General features: G+C 42.5%; 1 protein-coding gene across 1 annotated transcript in view; it reads left to right on the top strand.

Moving 5' to 3' along the window:
* Window positions 1-19,414, top strand: part of LOC109468844 (protein-tyrosine sulfotransferase 1-like) — a 126,092-nt gene that overhangs the window by 63,274 nt on the left and 43,404 nt on the right. The window lies entirely within an intron of this gene.

Here is a 19,414-nt window from a genome sequence, read left to right on the forward strand (position 1 = left end):
CCCCCCATCCATCTAACCTAACTCCCCCTGTCACAGTTTGGGAGAAAGTGTGTGGTTACGGCAGGTCGTTGACCTGTAGGTGATGAAGTTCTGGTTATGATGATTGATGGTTTCCTGCACCCTGCCGTTGTGGCGAATCCGGCCACCGCATCCATCCGTCTTATCTGTCATTCGCTCCCTTCATCCATCTCTATTGTGTGGCTGTTTGGTCACTCCCTCCTGACTTGTGGTCTGGGTTCCTCTCCAGTGTGGATGTTCACCTGCTTGTGGTAGGATTTCTCTGGTAATACAAATTTGGTGCCATTGGTTACCCTAGAATGCTGAAGGTTTAACATAGATGTCTACACCAAAAAGCAGTAACTCAAGCAACTGGATATGATCCAAAATCATCCCAAATCATATCCAGTGACTTGAGTAACTGTTTTTTGGTGTATTGTATTGCCTGGATGTCTAACCTTCATTGACGTAACATAGATGTCTGTCTGTGAACAGAGCTAACGTTGTACGTCGATGAAATTTAGACATCCAGGCAATAAGAAATAATAGATTTTAATGGATGCAGCATGATCTAACTGAACATTTTTGTCCCTGTTGTCTCAGTCTGTCTTGTTTACATACCACGTATTCTTTATAGTTTTTGGATGAATACCTGTTGACTGTACAGTTCTCTTTCAGTCACTAACAAAAAGTAGATGCTACCTGAAATGTCTGACCGTTTCCAAAATCATATCCAGTCGCTTGTCAATGAGTAATTGTTTTTTGGCGTATCTTATTACCTGGATGTCTAACCTTCATCGTCTTACCATTATTTTTAAAATCTACCCAGTTACCCAGTTGCTTGAGTAACTGTTTCTTTAGTAAAACGTCGTCCATCTAACATCCCATCCTGATTATGACCAAAGCTAGTGGATGCTACCTGAAATGTCTGACTGTTTTAGAAATTGCTCCAGTTGCTTGTCAATGAGTAACTGTTTCTTTAGTAAACCGTCCATTCATCTAACGTCCCATCCTGATTCCAACTCTCTCCAGACTGTGTTATTGTGTGAGTTCTGCTGTAATCAGTCCTGCTGTCTACCTAATCACTCCCTGTTGTCACATAGCCTCAGTGTGTGGTTACTCTCCATTGTGTGTGCGGACGGTGAAATTTGACCCCCTCGCTTGCCACTCTGTCTTACCTGTCCAATCAGGAGGCTCGTAATCCTGGAACCTTCCCTCGGGAGCAACTTGCCTGTCCTCACCCACAAATCATGGTCTCTCACCAATGTGAGGTTTTAAGTATTGTGGTCTCTCACTTCAGTTCCTAGCTATTGTCTAAGACCTGATCTTTTTATATACTATTGTGGTTTTATTGTGTTATTCTTCTCTGGTAATGCTGATTTTAGAATGTTTAGCTGTTGTACTCATTGATGTGATAAGTTTTTATGATGTACTTTACCACTAATGATACAGATATATGTAGGATTTTATGCTATCTATTTGTAATAATTGGGTACTAGTTGTAAATAGTGCAAAATATTTCATGCACTTAATGTGACATGCCAGTCAATATTCAATAAAATTTGAATCTGAAAATCTCACCACGATGGAGTTTAGTAACAGTCATGGTCTCTCACTAGTGATATTATCATTGAAAGAAACCAGTCATTCAGTCTTGTTTAAAGTTAAAACTTTTGGTCCTACACAAAAAAAATTCTCTCACCTAGAGCTTTCGACCAGTCACTCTGGTCTTCCTCAGTAGACTGACCGAGTGAAGCTTGTCACGTGGCTTCTTTGAAGTGTGACGTCAACACTGGGTCAAAGGTATCTGGTAGACGATGTCGGCCCCCGTCGCGGTTCAATGTAGGGTGATGGGCCCTGATGTAAATAGCCTCCTTCACCCCTCTCAGGAAATAGTCTTGTTTGGTGTCCAAAATCCTTGAACATGTAACACAGATGAACTTTCATGACAGTCATTCATTCATTCATTCACTCATTCATTCATTCATTGTGGAGTTTAGTTTCAAGCAACTATGTATCTAGTAGCTATCCAGCTTGGGTAACTGAAAGAAAGAATGAAAGTGATCTCGATCCAGTTTAGCTCATTGAAGAGCTAATCTTCCACTGGTCGTGACAGAGAAGACAGACGCTATGTACAGTATTTACAGGTTCATTGTACCGGGGAAATTCCCCTAGCGCTTTTCGACAAGCACAATGAACAGTGGACCACGGTTAACGTCCCGTCCTAAGGACTGTGATCCTAAACAGTAGCATGCATGTCGGGTGAGCGACAACAGCCGGGATTCGAACTCCCAACCTCTTAGTCCAGAGGCAGGATCGCTAACCACTGGACTACGCACGCTACTGTTACTTGTGTATTTTAGTCTGTCCTTGAAAGATTGAGTGTTGAGAGATAGAGGGTTGTTAATGAGTGTCTTGTAGAATGTCTTGCTATCTGTAAGGAGTCTGGAGATGTCCCTGTCTGATACTCGGTTCCAGTATCTAGCTTGGGTAACTGTTACTTGTGTATTTTAGTCTATCCTTGAGAGATGTATCCAGTAGCTGTCTATAGTTTGGTAATTTGTTACTTCGTTGTGTATTTTTGTCTATGCTTGAGAGATGGAGGGTTGTTAATGAGTGTCTTGGTGAGTGTCTTGGAGTCTGGAGATGTCCCTGTCTGATACTCCGTTCCTTGTCCCCGCTAGCCGTGCAGCCAGCCTGTCTGACCTCGTCTGACCTTTCCTTAGCCAGGGTCGGGGTTATTTATCATCAGGATGAATGGTGATGTCCCTATGGGGCCTTGCGAGCGATATTCATCATCAGGATGAATGGTGATGTCCCTATGGAGCCTTGGGAGAGATTCAGGGACACTTTGAACTTGAGGCATTCCTCTCTCCTCCTTCTGAAGCTTCTTAAGATTTAGATAAGATACCCACGAGATGGCTGAAGGCTTTTCCAGCGATAGTCGTAGAGATTGCAACACAACGTTCCATCATGTCTACAGTTTGTGTGTAAGAATGCAAAGTAACTCCACTGACTCCAACTACCCTCTTGGTACCCCCCCTCCAGGTCCTCCCCAAATGAACACCCCCTATACCAAAACGTTTAGATAAGATATTATATAACATGGCTGAAGGTTTTACCAGCGATAGCTGTAGAGATTGCAACACAACATTCCATCATGTTTACAGTTTGTGTGTAAGAATGCAAAGCAACTCCATTGACTACAAATTACTCCTCTTGGTACCCCCCCTCCAGGTTCTCCCCCCCCCAAATAAACACCCCCCTATACCAAAACTCTTCTTATCTCTTTACTCTTACCCTGGGAATTGAGCTACTTGGAGACATCTTCAGCAAAATTAAGACAAAGAGAAGGAAACACTGGTGAATGTTAGATATCCAGGTAATAAAATATGCCCCAAAACTGAATTTTTACCCTAAAATGTCCAAGCACCCAGCATTGGTGAGAGCATGCCAATTTATCCTAGACTGTTGCCTAGTTAGGTCAAACAACAGTTACTCAGGCAACTGGATATGATTTTGGAAATGGTCAGACGTTTCAGGTAGCATCCACTACCTTTTGTCAGTGACACTAGAAAGTTGTCAGAAAATATACATTCAGAAAAACCTTCCCCACGATATTCTGTTCATCCTTAGTCCAAGCAAAGTATGTTGAATATTCCTTCTCCACCATGCCCCTGATTGATCCTGGTATTCCCCAGTGAGGAATGGTTCGGTCCGATGTACAAGCAATTAAGTTTCGATCCGGGCCGTTCCAATTGATTGGCGGGTGGGTGTAGATTGGCTGGGTTAATAAGGTGAACAGAGAACTTCATTAGCTATTGATGTTCGATGGTGTTATTCCGGCCGGCGTAAATTTGCCAGAACAGACGTGGTGCTTTCTGCCTGGCCTCGGCAAGCTGATTTGTTGGTTCTTGAATTGAATTTATGAACATGATACTTTACTGGTAGATCAACATGAATTAACACAGTCTGAGAAGTTAATCTGTACTTTGGTCAATTCAATTCTTTATCAGCATACCAAACATAAATCATTGCCAAGGCGACGACTGAATGACATATATTATTTCATGTGGTGGAGCTAGCAATCTACATCACAATTATAAGAAAAACAGAATGATTTCCCTATGTTATAAAGACATGGAGGTAGTGAAATTTACAGGCTGGGTGGAGGAGGTGTGGGGCAATATACCAAATACACGTATAGGAGGAATCAGCTGTTCTTCCCCAGCAATATAGATTTTATGATGACATACTTACTTACTTTACTTTGGTCGAGTTCCAGCTAGAACCAAACTGAAAACCATCCTCCACTTCACTCTATCCTCCACCAGAGACTGGATTTAATATCTGGTCTGAAGTTGTTACTCCTTTGACTTTTTTTTACCTTTTGTGGGTTCCAAAAGGACGGATAATTTCTTTTCTCTCTGTGACCTGTTTGAATATGGTCTTTGGCCAAAGACAGCTGTGCTCTTTGTCCATCGTGTGGGGAGAAGACGGATGACCAGTAATTAATCATGCCAGGCATCTGGATGGGTGGCACGTGGGCACCCGTGTAAATTACCTGCTTGATCCAAAAACCACATGGCCAAAGGTTTCCTCCAAACCAATTCCCTGGGGAACGCATTCGTGCAATTTTTGAAATTCTTTCAAAGCGATCGTAGTACTTACACAAATGCCTCCGCCCCAAAGGCGTCGCCAAAAACAGTACAGTAACTGTACAACCCAGGTATTTACAAGCTCCATTATCTTGTGCTAGACTCTAACCAACCATCTACACCCAGATTCAAGATTTCCTTCCAACCCTCTGTTTTCATCTCAACCTTTATCTTAATGTTCACTTTGAAATGTTAGTAAGAGAACCAAGAAAATCAACTTAAATGGCCCACCCTTTCATACATAATGCACAGCCCCTCAGAGAAATAAGCTGCCTACACACCCACCCTTTGATACATAATGCACGGTCCCCATGAGAAATAACCTGGTTACAGACCCTCCCCGTGATACATAATGCACAGTCCCCCTGAGAAATAAGCTGGCTACAGAAGCTTTAGAGAGTTTTACTTTCGCTTGAAATGTTTTCCGGCGGTAAAACTAATGCTGGCCACTTTCCGCGCGATCGACTGCGCTTTTCGTATCGAGCTCGTTAAATCCGGCGGATCACAGTATTGGTTAGCCGGGCAATCCGCACTAACGACCCCGATATGTAAACAGGACCGGCCACACGGTGGGGGGGCGCACTGGCAGTTAGGTGGGATTAGATAGCAGATTAACTGGTCAGTCTCCACTGTGGGTCTGAACAACTGGTATCTGTATCTGTATCTGTATAACCGGTATAACCGCCTTTTGGCGTAACACACCAGCTTCTGTATCTGTATAGCCGGTATAACCACCCTTCGGCGTAACACACCAGCTTCTGTATCTGTATAGCCAGTATAACCACCCTTCGGTGTAACACACCAGCTTCTGTATCTGTACAGCCGGTATAACCACCCTTCGGCGTAACACACCAGCTTTGCAGGCACACGGCACGGCGGCAGCTGGCTACATTACATTGGACAACCTGTTAGTGTCACACTCAATCTTTGCACATTTGATTGCAGGAGTTGTTTAAAGCTTTCTAGTGATGATGCTCCAACTGTGCTTGGTGGCAACGAATTCCAGTCTACGATAGTTCTGGGGAAATACGAGTTGTTGAACACCTCAATTCTTGGTTGATAACTCTGATATTTGAAGGCATAACTGTTTCTTGTTCTTTTCTGGGCTGGTATCAGATACTTAGTGGTTGGTACGTCCACCAGTTTATTTTGTACATCATGCACAGTCTGGACATTCTTCTTCTGTCTTCCAGTGACCCCCACTGGTCAGTCTTGTATCAGTCGTTACGGTTGAAGAACTGGTCACTCACCTCTGCGAGTCTCGTGTATTGATCAGCCGAAGCTCCCAGAATGAGATAAGCTGAGTTGTTCATCTTCTTGTGACCCCGACGGACTCAAGAAGCCTTCTCGTGGTAAATGTCTTAAGAAGAAAATCCTTTCTGTTGTCTTACATCTCTTAAAGAAAGGATGTAAAATCTCCCAAGGACATGCATACAGGTCTTAATCTTTATGAGTTGCTCTTTAACCCTCAGGCTGCTGAAGCAGACTTCTGTTTGTGTTGGTTCTTGGGTTAGGAAGGAGAAGGTTAATAACCACCACAGTTTCAGCACTAGGGACAGGACCATTAAACTTCAGTGTGCTATTGTAGCTGTTTGGCACCAAATCTGTATTTGTTATGGGTTAGGCAGCAGGGAGAAGGTTGACCTTTGTCATCCTATTGTAGCTGTTTGGCACCAGACTTGTATAGGTTACAGGGTCAGGCAGCAGGGAGAAGGTTAACAACCACCACAGTTTCAGCACTAGGGACAGGGCCATTAACCTTCAGCCTGCTAAGGTATCTGTTTAGCACCAAATGTGTGTTGGTTACAGGGTCAGGCAGCAGGGAGAAGGTTAATAACCACCACGGATTCAGCACTAGGGACAGGGCCATTAACCTTCAGCCTGCTAAGGTATCTGTTTAGCACCAAATGTGTGTTGGTTACAGGGTCAGGCAGCAGGGAGAAGGTTAATAACCACCACAGTTTCAGCACTAGGGACAGGGCCATTAACCTTCAGCCTGCTAAGGCAACCGTTTGGCACCACATTTACATCGGTTAAGGGGATAAACAGCTGGGAGAAGGTTAACGGACTCCTTCCGATTGTCTTAAAGAATCACCTTAGCCCAGTAAGAGTCTTTCAGCAGAAGATCCAGCTTCAAATGAGCCAACAAACTCACTTAAAGTGGCCCCTTACTTCCGTCAGAAAACAGTAACAATATTTCATCAAAGTTGCAAACGCATCGGATAGAATTTCTCACATTTCACCATTTTTATTATCTTACCTGCCACATTTACGACCAGTGAAATTTGATATGTCGGAAGACACTCGATCCTCTAAGTCTGAGATATTTACAGTGGTAATATGATATCCCTCGGAGAGGTGTAAAGCACAGAATGCTGAAATATGATACCCCACAGAGATGTGTGCAGCACAGAAGCGCTGACAGGACATATATCAGCCGTCCTCCCCCATGTTGTGACTCTGACAGCTCGTCCATTACTACTCATCCCCGACGTCCGCCCTTTGTGTGTAATCTGATCCCCACCGCGGGGACGCGGCGTGATGCATGGCGGCGGGAGATCGGGTTACGGCCATGACGTATGCACCACTTGTACAGCTCCGGTTCCCGCCCGGAAGGAATCCTTCGCTCCGCGGGGCCCATCTGTCTTCCGCAGCGTCTTATTGTGGGACGGAAGACGCGCTCCATCATGTCTTAGACGTGCAGGGAACAGTGAGATGTCGGGTGTCAGAATTGTGCAGGGAATAACAACAACGTCTTATTCTGTGCTGCAGAAAATGCTGAGGGGATGTAGGTTTTATATCCTATCCAGTTTTTATCAACTTGTTTTTGGGAAGTGTTTGAAAAACAAACTTTTCTGACATTCATCAAACTAAAAATTGAAGCATTAAAATTTTGCATGTCAATAGAGTAATTAATACGTATAAACCTGCCTTTCTGACAACTCTCCAGTGTCATGAAGAAAGGTAGTGGATGCTTCATGTACCTGAAACGTCTGACCATTTCCTACATTTATCCAGTTTCTTGAGTAACTGTTTTTTTGCATACCTTATTACCTGGATGTCTAACCTTCTCTTACATAAATATTGATGATTTTTATACACTTTAAGTTGTAAAGTAATGTCACGTACCCGCAGCACAAATATATATTTCACTGGAACTGGACAAAAATACAGTAAGTTAAGCCATTTCTTCAATTTCACCAGTTTTCTTGTGTCTTATCAGGAAAGACACTTACTGTACTAGTATAGAGCTCATCACTACCCAGCACATGTACAGTTTGCTCTCAAAATAGACTCTTTATTAAGAAAGATGCAACGCAGCAGATTTCTCCGCTCTTCTCTTTAAGACCCCTCAGGACGTGATGAAGGATGATCTCAAGATGCTGCAGTTGCCACGGTAACGCCTTAAGACACAAGAAACGTTCCTCATTGTCAGGTACTTAAGGGAGAAACCTTAAGGTCGGTTTGTATAGATCCTGCAGGAACGAAGAATTGTCGTGTGACATAAAATACTCCCAGAGTTACTGAATATCAGGTTTTCTGTGTATAAATCTTAGAATATATCTCTGTCCAGGGAACAACAACTATTTGGCTGGTTTCTCTCCAGTGTGAGTCTTAGAGTTAGAGAAGTCCTTTAGGTAAAGGCCCTGTGGTAGTGAAGAATTGTGGAGTGGAATAAAACACTCCCAGAGTTACTGAGTATCATGTTTGCTGCATGTAAATCTTAGAATAAACCTCAGGCCTAAGAAAAAAATGTTGTGTTTCCTGTTTCCCGACCGAGAAAAACCTTCTGATACAAGCTTTTTTTATGTGCACCCCTGCTAGGGACTTAAATATTTTGAGCTGATTGACCTTTTCTAGCTTTGCCATGATCTGACACCTGAGTGATTAAATATTGTACAATTGGTTTTCTAACATTGACATTGAAAATGAACGTGTCCTCATGCAAGTTTTACCTTGTTCAACTGTATTGTATAAGTTGGATCACTAGAGATCACCAAGACCCTGTGGTAGTGAAGAATGAAATAAAATACTCGTACTCCCAGAGTTACTAAATATCAGGTTTGCTGTGTGTAAATCTTAGTATAAATCTCTGTCCAGGGAGCAACAACTATTTGGTTGGTTTCTCTCCTGTGTGAGTCTCAGAGTTAGAGATAAGTCCTTTAGGTACAGTCCCTGTGGCAGGGAAGAATTGTGGTGTGACATAAAATACTCCCAGAGTGACTGAGTATCACATTTGTTGTGTATAAATCTTAGACTAAATGTGAGTCCAGGGAACAACAACTGTATAGCTGGTTTCTCTCCAGTGTGAGTCTCAGAGTTAGCGAAGACCTTCAGTTAAAGACCCTGTGGTAGTGAAGAATTGTGGTGTGAAATGAAATACTCCCAGAGTTACTAAATATCACGTGTGTTGTGTGTAAATCTTAGACTAAACCTGAGTCCAGGGAACAACAACTGTTTGGTTGGTTTCTCTCCAGTGTGAGTCTCAGAGTTAGAGATAAGTCCTTTAGGTACAGTCCCTGTGGCAGGGAAGAATTGTGGTGTGAAATAAAATACTCCCAGAGTTACTGAGTATCAGGTTTGCTGTGTGTAAATCTTAGAATAAATCTGTGTCCAGGGAACAACAACTATTTGGCTGGTTCCTCTCCAGTGTGAGTCTCAGAGTTGTGGCCATAATTATTTGGGAAGAGTTGTTGTGTGCACTGAAATACTCCCAGAGTTACTAAATATCACATTTGCTTTGTGTAAATCTTAGAATAAATCTGTGTCCAGGGAACAACAGCTATCCGGCTGGTTTCTCCCCAGTGTGAGTCTCAGAATAAGCAAAGACCTTCAGGTACGGACCCTGTGGTAGTGAAGAATTGTGGTGTGGAATAAAATACTCCCAGAGTTACTAAATATCATATTTGCTGCGTATAAATCTTAGAATAAATCTCTGTCCAGGGAGCAACAACTACTCATCTGGTTTCTCCCCTGTGTGAATCTCTCACCAATTCTGTGCTCAGGGAAGAACAACTGTACGGCTGGTTTCTCCCCAGTGTGAGTCTGAGGGCCTGTAAAACCATCAGATACAGGCCGTTCCTGTCATGTAAGGCTCTAAATGCTTGTAAAACCTGTCATGTACAGGCTCTAAAGGCCTGTAAAACTTGTCATATACAGGCTCTAAGGGCCTATAAACCTTTAACGTACAGGCTCAGCGGGAAAAGAAGTTGTTACTGTCATTCTTGATTTTTAACAATACTTTCATGTCCACTGTTTCCACCATCACTACTGTATTATCTTGAAAGTTCATCTGTGTTGGTAGAAATCATTACAACGTCTTTCTTGGTTTTCCAACCACAAACATACATATGCAGGGAAACACACAAGTCTCCCTGAAGTGAGTAGTTTGTTACAATCAACACATTATGAAGCAAGTTCAAACTGCAATTTCCAACACAACAAATTGGACTCATTACTACTGTATGATTTCATCATTACCATTGTCAAATCATTTGTATTTGGCCCTCCCTGCACTTGCTGCCACTGTAAATATTAATTTCTATGAACATGTCCCTTTTCCTTAGACTGAAATTTTGCCACAGCGAAGACAAAGTGAGTTACAGTATATCGAGAAGAAAAAGACAAGAGTGGTCTTCACCTTATTTCCATATCATCAATAGTTTGTGCAGTTATAAACCTGCATTTCCCCTCTGGTCTCTCAGTCACTGAAGAAAGCTAGTGGATACTAGCTGAAACGTCTGACGTTTTCAAAAATCATATCCAGTTGTTTGAGTAACTGCTTTTTGGCATACAAGAGTGGTCCCTCTGCTGCGCAGTATTGTCTTCGCTGCCCGTAAATCACCAGGAAATTTGTGCTTCCAACCTTTAGGGGATCATAAACATGCCATAGTCGGGGCAAGTTATGTCGACTTGGGAGAGGAGAGGTGTTATATATGGTGTGAAAAGACGGATGATAAGAATTTATGTTCTGAGCTACTGAGGATCATGTTTGTATAGTGTAGAAATATCCTCAGGGCTTGAAATTCATTTTTGGGAATAGGTGCACCAGATAAAATAGAATGTCAGCAATAGCTAATTGTGTTTCATTTCTAAAGAAAAGTACTACAACAATGATTTAACATCTTTATATAGTATTACGTAAACTTATGAAAATATTTAGGTGCAGGAGTGCACCCACATAAAAAATTGGGCGCACAGCTCCAAATTTGGGTGCACTTGCACCCAGTATTTCCAGCCCTGGGAGAGTTTGTTATATGTGGTGTGAAAAGGTGGATGATAGGAATTTATGTCCTGAGGTACTAACTGAGGATCATGTTTGTAGTGTAGAAATATTCTGGTCTGCGTACCTGCACCTGCGCAAAACCCGTAATGTATTGTACATAGCACTTTTGCAGAACGTCTCATATAAGGCTGTATTCACGTACACGTATATAATGCCGTTAATATCCCGTCTGTAGTTTCCAAATGTTATGTCAATAAGATATAATGTACCAGAGCAGCTATTCCCAAAACTGAATTTCAAACCCTGATAGATATTTTAAGATCTTCCATTTGTGTTAGTTTGAGGTGCCAATTTGTAGCCTCCGTAGCAGGCTTATAGAACTGTGGGTTTGGTGGTCTTCCGCTGTTTTCTGATTAGCCTCCGTAGCAGGTTTATAGAACTTGGGGTTTGTGGTCTTCGGCTGTTTTCTGATTAGCCTCCGTAGCAGGCTTATAGAACTGTGGGTTTGGTGGTCTTCGGCTGTTTTCTGATTAGCCTCCGTAGCAGGCTTATAGAACTGGGGGTTTGTGGTCTTCGGCTGTTTTCTGATTAGTCCAGTTCTAAAAAACGGGGGTAATTCAACCAGGCCGGCTATGTTGTCTATACGCAATCAGAAAATAGCACATAAAAGCTCCCAAAGACCCTGAAGATCCCCAAAACCCCTAGTTTTTGGCTTGCTATGGAGGCTAGCAATTTGGAGGTTTTTACCAGCGTGTGCGTGCTATGATATATTTTTCTCCTTTTATCTTTTCCTTGTCAGTAATTTTATGGATGAAAGTTTTAACTCGTGTCCTCTCCTTAAGGGCTGTTCAACCTCTCGCTGCGAAAAGTGAAAGTGTTGAAGCATTTACTTTCTCCCCAGGGAAGAACCCTTATCTCTCTCCGAGAGTGAAAGTAAGTACAGACCTGTGGAATTATGCACTGCTTACAAAGTGAAAGTGACTTTCACTGCTTGGAGAGACCCAGGGGAGTGAAAGTAAAAAGGGAAAGTGAAGTTTCATAACAAGTTCTGAAGGTCAAACATGCTGTACACGTACCAACACCCGCAGCCTTTGCATGTACTTAAGAACATTCCCGACTTTTCTTATATAAAAAAAGGCAAAAAACAAGGCAGGAAGAAAAGTTTAATCTGCCTCAGACTGTTCACTCCCTGAAGCTGTGTGAAGCATGTTAGATCCTATAGATAAATGCAACTACATTCTAAGGGGAGATAACCAATACAGTGTTCAAATAGGGAAAATACATTAAAGAATGTTTCGATCTTAGAGAACATGTTAGAGAATAGTTGACCTTTATTGTTACCGCATACATATACTCTGTACGTAAGATGACGTTATCCACACATGTATTTATCTTTGTTAGATCTTTAGTTAAGTTGTAGAAGACCATACAAAAGTCCCTGTACTTTTTTGTTGTGTCAATAAAGAATCTATAATATATATGATCTCTGTATGATTGTGTGTTGGAATAAAGTTGGAACACAGATGAACTTTAATGATTAGTAGAGTAATCTAAGTTGTCAGGAGTCTGAAGTCTCCATTCCTGGTGATGACATTACTGAAACTCTCGCTACATGAACGAAAATCGACACATGACCAGATTGTGGCGACTGTGATGTGATTAGCCACGTCTGTGACAGTTTCCCACAATTCCCTCCTCGTCTCTCCGCCACAAAAGACCAAGTCAGTCGTGTCTGTCTCGCTACATGTGACAAATTGTTTCTTTCCCCACCAAACCGCCACATGTTTCTGCTATAGCCTGATGTAGTGATGAAGTACCCAGACTCCAGACTAACCGCTACATTTGTACAGGTAACAATGGCAGGGTCAGACCAGGTCGGCGGCTACATGTGACAAATGTAGCGCAGGGAATGAAGTTTGTGGCCAATTTCTCAGTAATGAAACAAGCTCTGGAGCTGCATTATTAACTAGGCAGGGCTGGCAGGATGCCGGATGGGGGGGGGGGGGGTTCTGTCAGGAACCTTCTACAGGCATGGTTTTATTTAGTGCCCTAGTGTGTGCAGAACTGTGCTTTATCCAGTTCTTGATAGTCCACGCGTATCCAGAACTGTGCCTGGGGCAAATCTTGGATATGCAGAGACTGTCTACATGTAGAACTGTGCTGATCCTAACACTAACCCATTCAGGTATGGAATTCAGACTGATATGGAATTAGGTTGGCACAGATTTGGACACGATATGCCTTTATCAGGCCATTAGCTGAATTTAGATAAAATTTCTGACTGTACCCTGTAGCTAAAGCAGTTATTTAACCCTTAGACCTTTTGTGTTAATTATGAAGTTCATGGCTATTTTTTTAAATCCAAGACAAATTATATTGTGTGGAATGAAACGTTGCTCTTGTATTTCCTCTACCTCCCTATAACCAGCTTAGACCAGACAGTTGATGAGATCCAGGAGATGATTTAGAACGGCCCGTTCTTGTTATAATGAGATAAGAACGATGTGTACCACTTAAGGACTTCAGAAGCTTTCAGCTCATCCAATTAAGACGTCCCAAAAAGCTTACAAGTGTCTGGTCCTGATTCTGTAAGGGGCTGCTCGCACGCCAGTGCACTTAGACCTCGCCAATCTGATTTCGTGGTTCTCATGCGCAGTTAAAGTTACAAGTTCCTTCCTGCATCAAGACAGTGTTGCATAGGGTGGTACCCATCTTCATATTAATGTTCCCCTGAGCCACACGCAATAGTGCAATCACTACAGCAGGGAGCTAGTCCACTGGTAGTGGTGTGTGTTTAACTCCCATACTCTTTGCCAAATGCTGAGTGCTAAGCAGAGAAAGCAGTATGTACCGCTTTTAAAGTCTTTTGTATGACTCGGCTGGGGATCGAACTCACGACCTACCAAATGCAAGGCGAGCACTCTACCCACTTCACCATTGCACCGGTTAGTCATGCACAGTTAATACAGCTGTAAAAGAACTTGGAATCTAACATGATCTGTCCCTGGTGCTGAAACCATGGGCTGTTGTTGAACAGGTGCATCAGTCACGTATAAATTGTAGATTGACAGTTTGTAGAACATTCATCAATCAGTGACTGTTTTGAAAGGTCCTAGTCTCGTGTTCTGGAAAGACTAGGTCATTCCGTGATCAAGGCGTACAGTGGATGTCGAAAATTTGGAACGTACGTGGTCGCTACCTTTCAAAACAGTCAATGATCGATGAATGTTCTACTATCTGGGTTGTTGTAATTTTTCAATTTAGGCCATCCTTAGGCATAGGATATGAACTAGTTCCCTCCATCACCTGTCCCTGGTGCTGAAAACTGGAGTTTTTGCTGTTGTTGCTTTTCTTTACTGATGCCATCCTTGAGCATAGGATATGAACTAGTTCCCTGTATCTAATGCAGTACATGTCAGAACTGGAAAACTAACCAAACAAGACAACTTGAAAGCATCTAGAGCAGATCAGGAGAAATAGGTCAATTTTTCATGACAAAAATGATCTTAGGGGGTTCCATATTGAAATGTGCAGATAAGTGTGTCAACTTGCCTTCCTCTGTAGTGGAGCACCTTAAGTATTGTTTGGCCTCTTTGGCTAACATAATTGAGTTAGTTATAATGAGTGAGTATGTGAGTTAGCTATAGAGAGTGACTTAGTACAAAGAGACCACTCAGGTAAAAAAAGATGTACGTCTTGGTTTTGGTGACAAATCTGCTGTGATTCCTGTCCTAGCTTGCTAATGAGAATGGGGTAATGGATGAGTAAACTAAGTCAGTGAACAAACTATGGCCTTCAGAAGTAGACACAAAAGGCCCATATCAATACATAAAATTAAAAACAGAGAGACATGATATTATATAAGTGGTTAAAACAGTGAGATACGGTATAGTGATGTTAAAATATATGTATATATATATATATTTAGGTTCATTACCGCTTGTAGACCAGGTCAACATACATGTAGTGCTGCCAGTAATTACATACATGTACATAGTGTATATATATCAGAGTGAATTGCAAGGCTAGCTCATATGTCTTGTTTCTTGTGACAAATCCACTGTAATCCCAGTGCCTGGTTGTTACGTTGGCATGCAGCACAACTTGGTATTCAGGCTGCGGAGACTCTCCTATTATCTGCTGCAGTTATTACTCCAGTCTGCGTCTATCTAACCATCGCATAACGAGGGCCCCCCCGCGGAGTCTGGGATGGTACAACCCAACTCTCCACAGGAGAGGGAAGAAAAACGTTAAAACTTCGGTTCTGGAATGGGCCAATTTGGCAGAAGCCTTTTCTGTTCCTGATTAACGTAGAGATTCGTTTGTGTCAGTAAATGACTCTGTGCTGACGTCACATTTTGTAGGAAAATCAGGTGTCAGCAGCACTCAGGTCAGATTTTGGTGAAAGATTCTGGTGATTCAAACATTTTTGAGTTGGAGAACAGTTTGGCAGCGCCTTTTTTCTTCCCGATTAACGTAGAGATTTGTTTGTGTCAGTAAATGACTCTGTGCTGACGTCACGTGTGGGGGAAAATCTGGTGTCTGCAGCGCTTGGGTCAGAACGCTGATGAAGACTGAGAGATTTTGGTGAAAGATTCTGGTGAGTCAAACATTTTTGAGTTGGAGAACAATTTGGCAGCGCCTTTTTTCTTCCCAATTAACGTAGAGATTCGTTTGTGTCAGTAAATGACTCTGTACTGACGTCATATTTGTGGGAAAATCTGGTGTCTACAGCGTTTGGGTCAGAAAGCTGATGAAGACTGAGAGATTTTGGCGAAAGATTCTGGTGAGTCAAACATTTTTGAGTTGGAGAACAGTTCATTTCTCAATATGACTTCCTAGGAGGCTTAAGTTGTGTTTCCAACATGAATGAGTTGAGCTACATCTGGGTCTCTCACCTTTGACCCTTTTTTAAGTCATGTGACTGTAAGGTCAAGTGTCAGGAAAAACGGCCATTCTATCTGATGACACCAAAATACTTTAAATAGTGAATGTACTTCTAGACAATAGTAGACGCTTTCTTTTTATCTCCTCTTTACTTTTTACTTGATCTATGCTAAAATGGCATTCTTTGTCAAGATAAAACTGTCTTTTGGTGGAGAATATGATCCACTGATATAGTTTATATATAATCAGGTGAGATAATTTATAATTTGTCAGTCATAAAGATTATCATAATTTGGCGAAGGTATGAGGTCATGGAACTCCAGTAGTTTCTTCTTGAGGGCCTGCCTTTTTCCAGCCCAGGTGTGACTTGTTGGGATTCTTTACGTTCCTGAAGGTGGCGGTTAAGTGCTGCCTGTCGTAAACAGGTGTAAAACCAAGTTGTGTGTGAAGTGGCGGGTTATCGCGACTTCCTCCCCTCACCTCCTTTATTGTTCCTGCGCCCGGAAAATAAGTGTCCTTTTCCTGCGAAATTAGCAGAGTTATGGCCACGTAAACTGCACCGTTGCGAAATGTTGCCGTTTGTAATCCCCCGCTACAATTTCGCCACGCGCCCATGTTTCTCCCGGCTCCACGCGTGGCGGGTTTTTACGACGTGAGCGGCTCGTATTTTCGGGTAAATTCAATATGTGGCGAGCGCCGAAGCATCGATCAGCCGGCAGAACAGCTGGTTGCAGGAACTAATGTGTAAATATCGCCTGTCCCGGAATATAAACCTTTTGTTTTCCAGGAAATCTGGGGACAGACCATTTAACATTGGGGAGGGTCTGCCCTGGAATATAAACCAGTCCTTTGTTTTCCTTGAATGTAAAATTTAGCGGGAACTAATGTGTAAATATCGTCTGTCCCGCAATATAGACCTTTTGTTTTCCAGGAAATTTGGGGGCAGACCATTAAACACACCGGGGAGGGTCTGTCCTGGAATGTAAACTTTGGGGACAGACCATCAAACACTGGGGAGGGTCTGACCTGGAATATAAACCTTTTGTTTTCTGGGCAATTGGGGACAGACTATTGAACCCTGGGGAGGGTCTGTCCCGGAATACAAAGCTTTTGTTTTCACGGAAATTTAGGGACAGACCATTAAAAATTGGGAAAGGGTCTGTCCTGGAATATGAACCTTTGTTTTCTGGGCAGTTTGGGGACAGACCATTGAACCCTTGGGAGGGTCTGCCCTGGAATATAAACTTTGGGGACAGACCATTAAACACTAGGGGGAGGGTCAGCCCAGGAATATAAACCTTTTGTTTTTCTGGAAATTTGGGGACAGACCATTGAATACTGGGGAGGGTCTGTCCCGGAATATAAACCTTTTGTTTTCCCGGAAATTTGGGGACAGACCATTGACCACTGGGGAGGGTCTGCTCTAGAATATAACTCTTTTGTGTTCCCAGAATATAAACTTTGGGGACAGACCATTAAATACTGGGGAGGATTTTAAAGATTATTAGGGTGATAAATTCACCACAAGAAAGTGAAGCATTATTTTTGGCCTATATCTGTATGTGCAGCATTGCCATATATCTTTAATACTGCAATGTAGTTGGTTTTCCTTGTTTGATCTTTTGTTTCTTAGCTTATTGACAAAATACTCAAACTGGCCTTCTATCTGTGGAACTGGAATTCGAAGGGTAGTATGGGTACCACAAAGCAGTGTGGGTAAAGGGGCGAAGTCTGCCATCTCTGATTACCTTGTTTGAAGCAGAATTTTATGTGCTGCACACAGATATGTTTGTTTACGATCCAAGTGGGCCTGAAACACGTAACTGAACAGATAAATAAAGAGCTAACCGTGCCGTTAACAGCAGTACTGTTGACAGCCGATCTCCCAGGAGCTGTATTATCGAGTGGTGAATTTTGACGAGCGCCGAAGTTGTCGTAAGCAAATCTGACAATGCCGTAAATCCGGGAAACTAATTTGGGGCTAAACGTTTTTGAGGCCGCGATAAATCATTTCACTGATTCTCAGACGTTTTGAAACAAAAATATATTGAGACTAGAAAGGTAACATTTGCAAGGGAAATGCATAATGTTTACTTCCGCATATGGTCTACTCTGTTAATTCTTACCCAAACACATTCATAATATATGGTGACAGGAGTCTAAATCCCTCCTGCTATAAAATTGCAACATTATGTAACCTTACACTAGTTACCATAGTAACAGACGGTATGGTTAAGGTCATTGACCAGGTCAGTGTTTGGAACGGAAGAAGAAACAAGAGCAAAAACAATATATTCCCCCCCTCCCATCAGCGTGCCTGTATGTATGTCCAGGTTGATTGGGGAACCAAGAACACCTGTTAACACATCTCTTGTCAGAACACCTGTACAGTACACCTGCCTAAGCACCCCCCCCACACACACACACACACACACACCACCAGTGTACGATGTACATGCCTGTATATATGTCCCTGCTGATTGGGGATCCTGGGAACATGAAATCGGCTCAGCCTCTGCAACAGGCTTCCCTCCAGTAACCAGAGTAATGGATGGTTTCTGTAAGCTGGGCCAAATTGTGCCTGGTGAAGGATGGCTTTCTGTGGATTGGAATACAGATCAGGGGACCTGTGTACGATAGGGAACTAGGGCTTGTTACCTTGTCTGTCTGTCTGTGTGTGTGTGTTTGTGTTGTGTGTATGTGTGTGTGTGTGTGTTTGTATATGTGTGTCTGTCTGTGTGTGTGTGTCTGTCTGTCAGTCTGTTGCTCCAAATTGTGCCTGGTGATGCATTGGTTTCTGTCGACAGGAATACAGATCAGGGGACCACCGCACAATTGAGGGAACTCTTGGAGCTTGCTTATTGTCTCTGTGTAAAATGGAGGTATTGTTTCTGGTCTGTGTGTCTGTTGCACCAAGTGGTGTCTCGACATGCATGGGCTTTTGTGGTGTCAGGAATACATAAGGGCAGACCAGCATGATTGGGACTTGTGTATCCAGAACTGTGCTTTTATAATTTGTATCCACTCCCAGAAACTGTGTGCACCAAGGTACAGACTTTCCCCTCAGTCTATGTTTCCATGTTAATTTTCCAGTACAGAATTTTTTTTCTAAGTCCACAAACCAACACATTAACCAGTCCTGTTGTGGCCTTACAGATGGGTTAGGACTATAGGGAAGAAAGCAAGTGTGACATGACACGGCCATGAGAGCTCAGACTTGCTGCTGTACATATAAGTCCCTGGCAGTCAGTCAAAAACCTGTAGAGCTGCACTTTCAGTAAATTGTTCTCGCGAGGTTGAACAAAGGAACTAATTGAACTGTGGAATGTCGAGGCTTTTAGGAATGCAGATCAGGAAATGTACATGTTTTCCTGTAACAGATTGTCTGGTTTAGTTTGCAGGGCTAGAAATACTATTTTCTGTTTACATGTACCTGTACTGGTGCAAGTAACATTGAAAATACATGACAGTTTGTAGTCTACATCAGACAAATTTTACTTGCAATGCTCTGACTGTATAAATTGAAAATAGATTTGATGAAGTGTGCAACAAACTCCAAACAGTTAAGAAACCATGTTTAATTCTTTGTTTAGTATTTCACAGGGGGTAAGGACTTAAATTATCAGTTCAGCAAACAAAAATACAC

The sequence above is a fragment of the Branchiostoma belcheri genome, unplaced genomic scaffold, assembly GCF_001625305.1.
Source record: "Branchiostoma belcheri isolate BF01 breed outbred unplaced genomic scaffold, Haploidv18h27 scaffold2, whole genome shotgun sequence".
NCBI classification, from domain to species: Eukaryota; Metazoa; Chordata; class Leptocardii; order Amphioxiformes; family Branchiostomatidae; genus Branchiostoma; species Branchiostoma belcheri.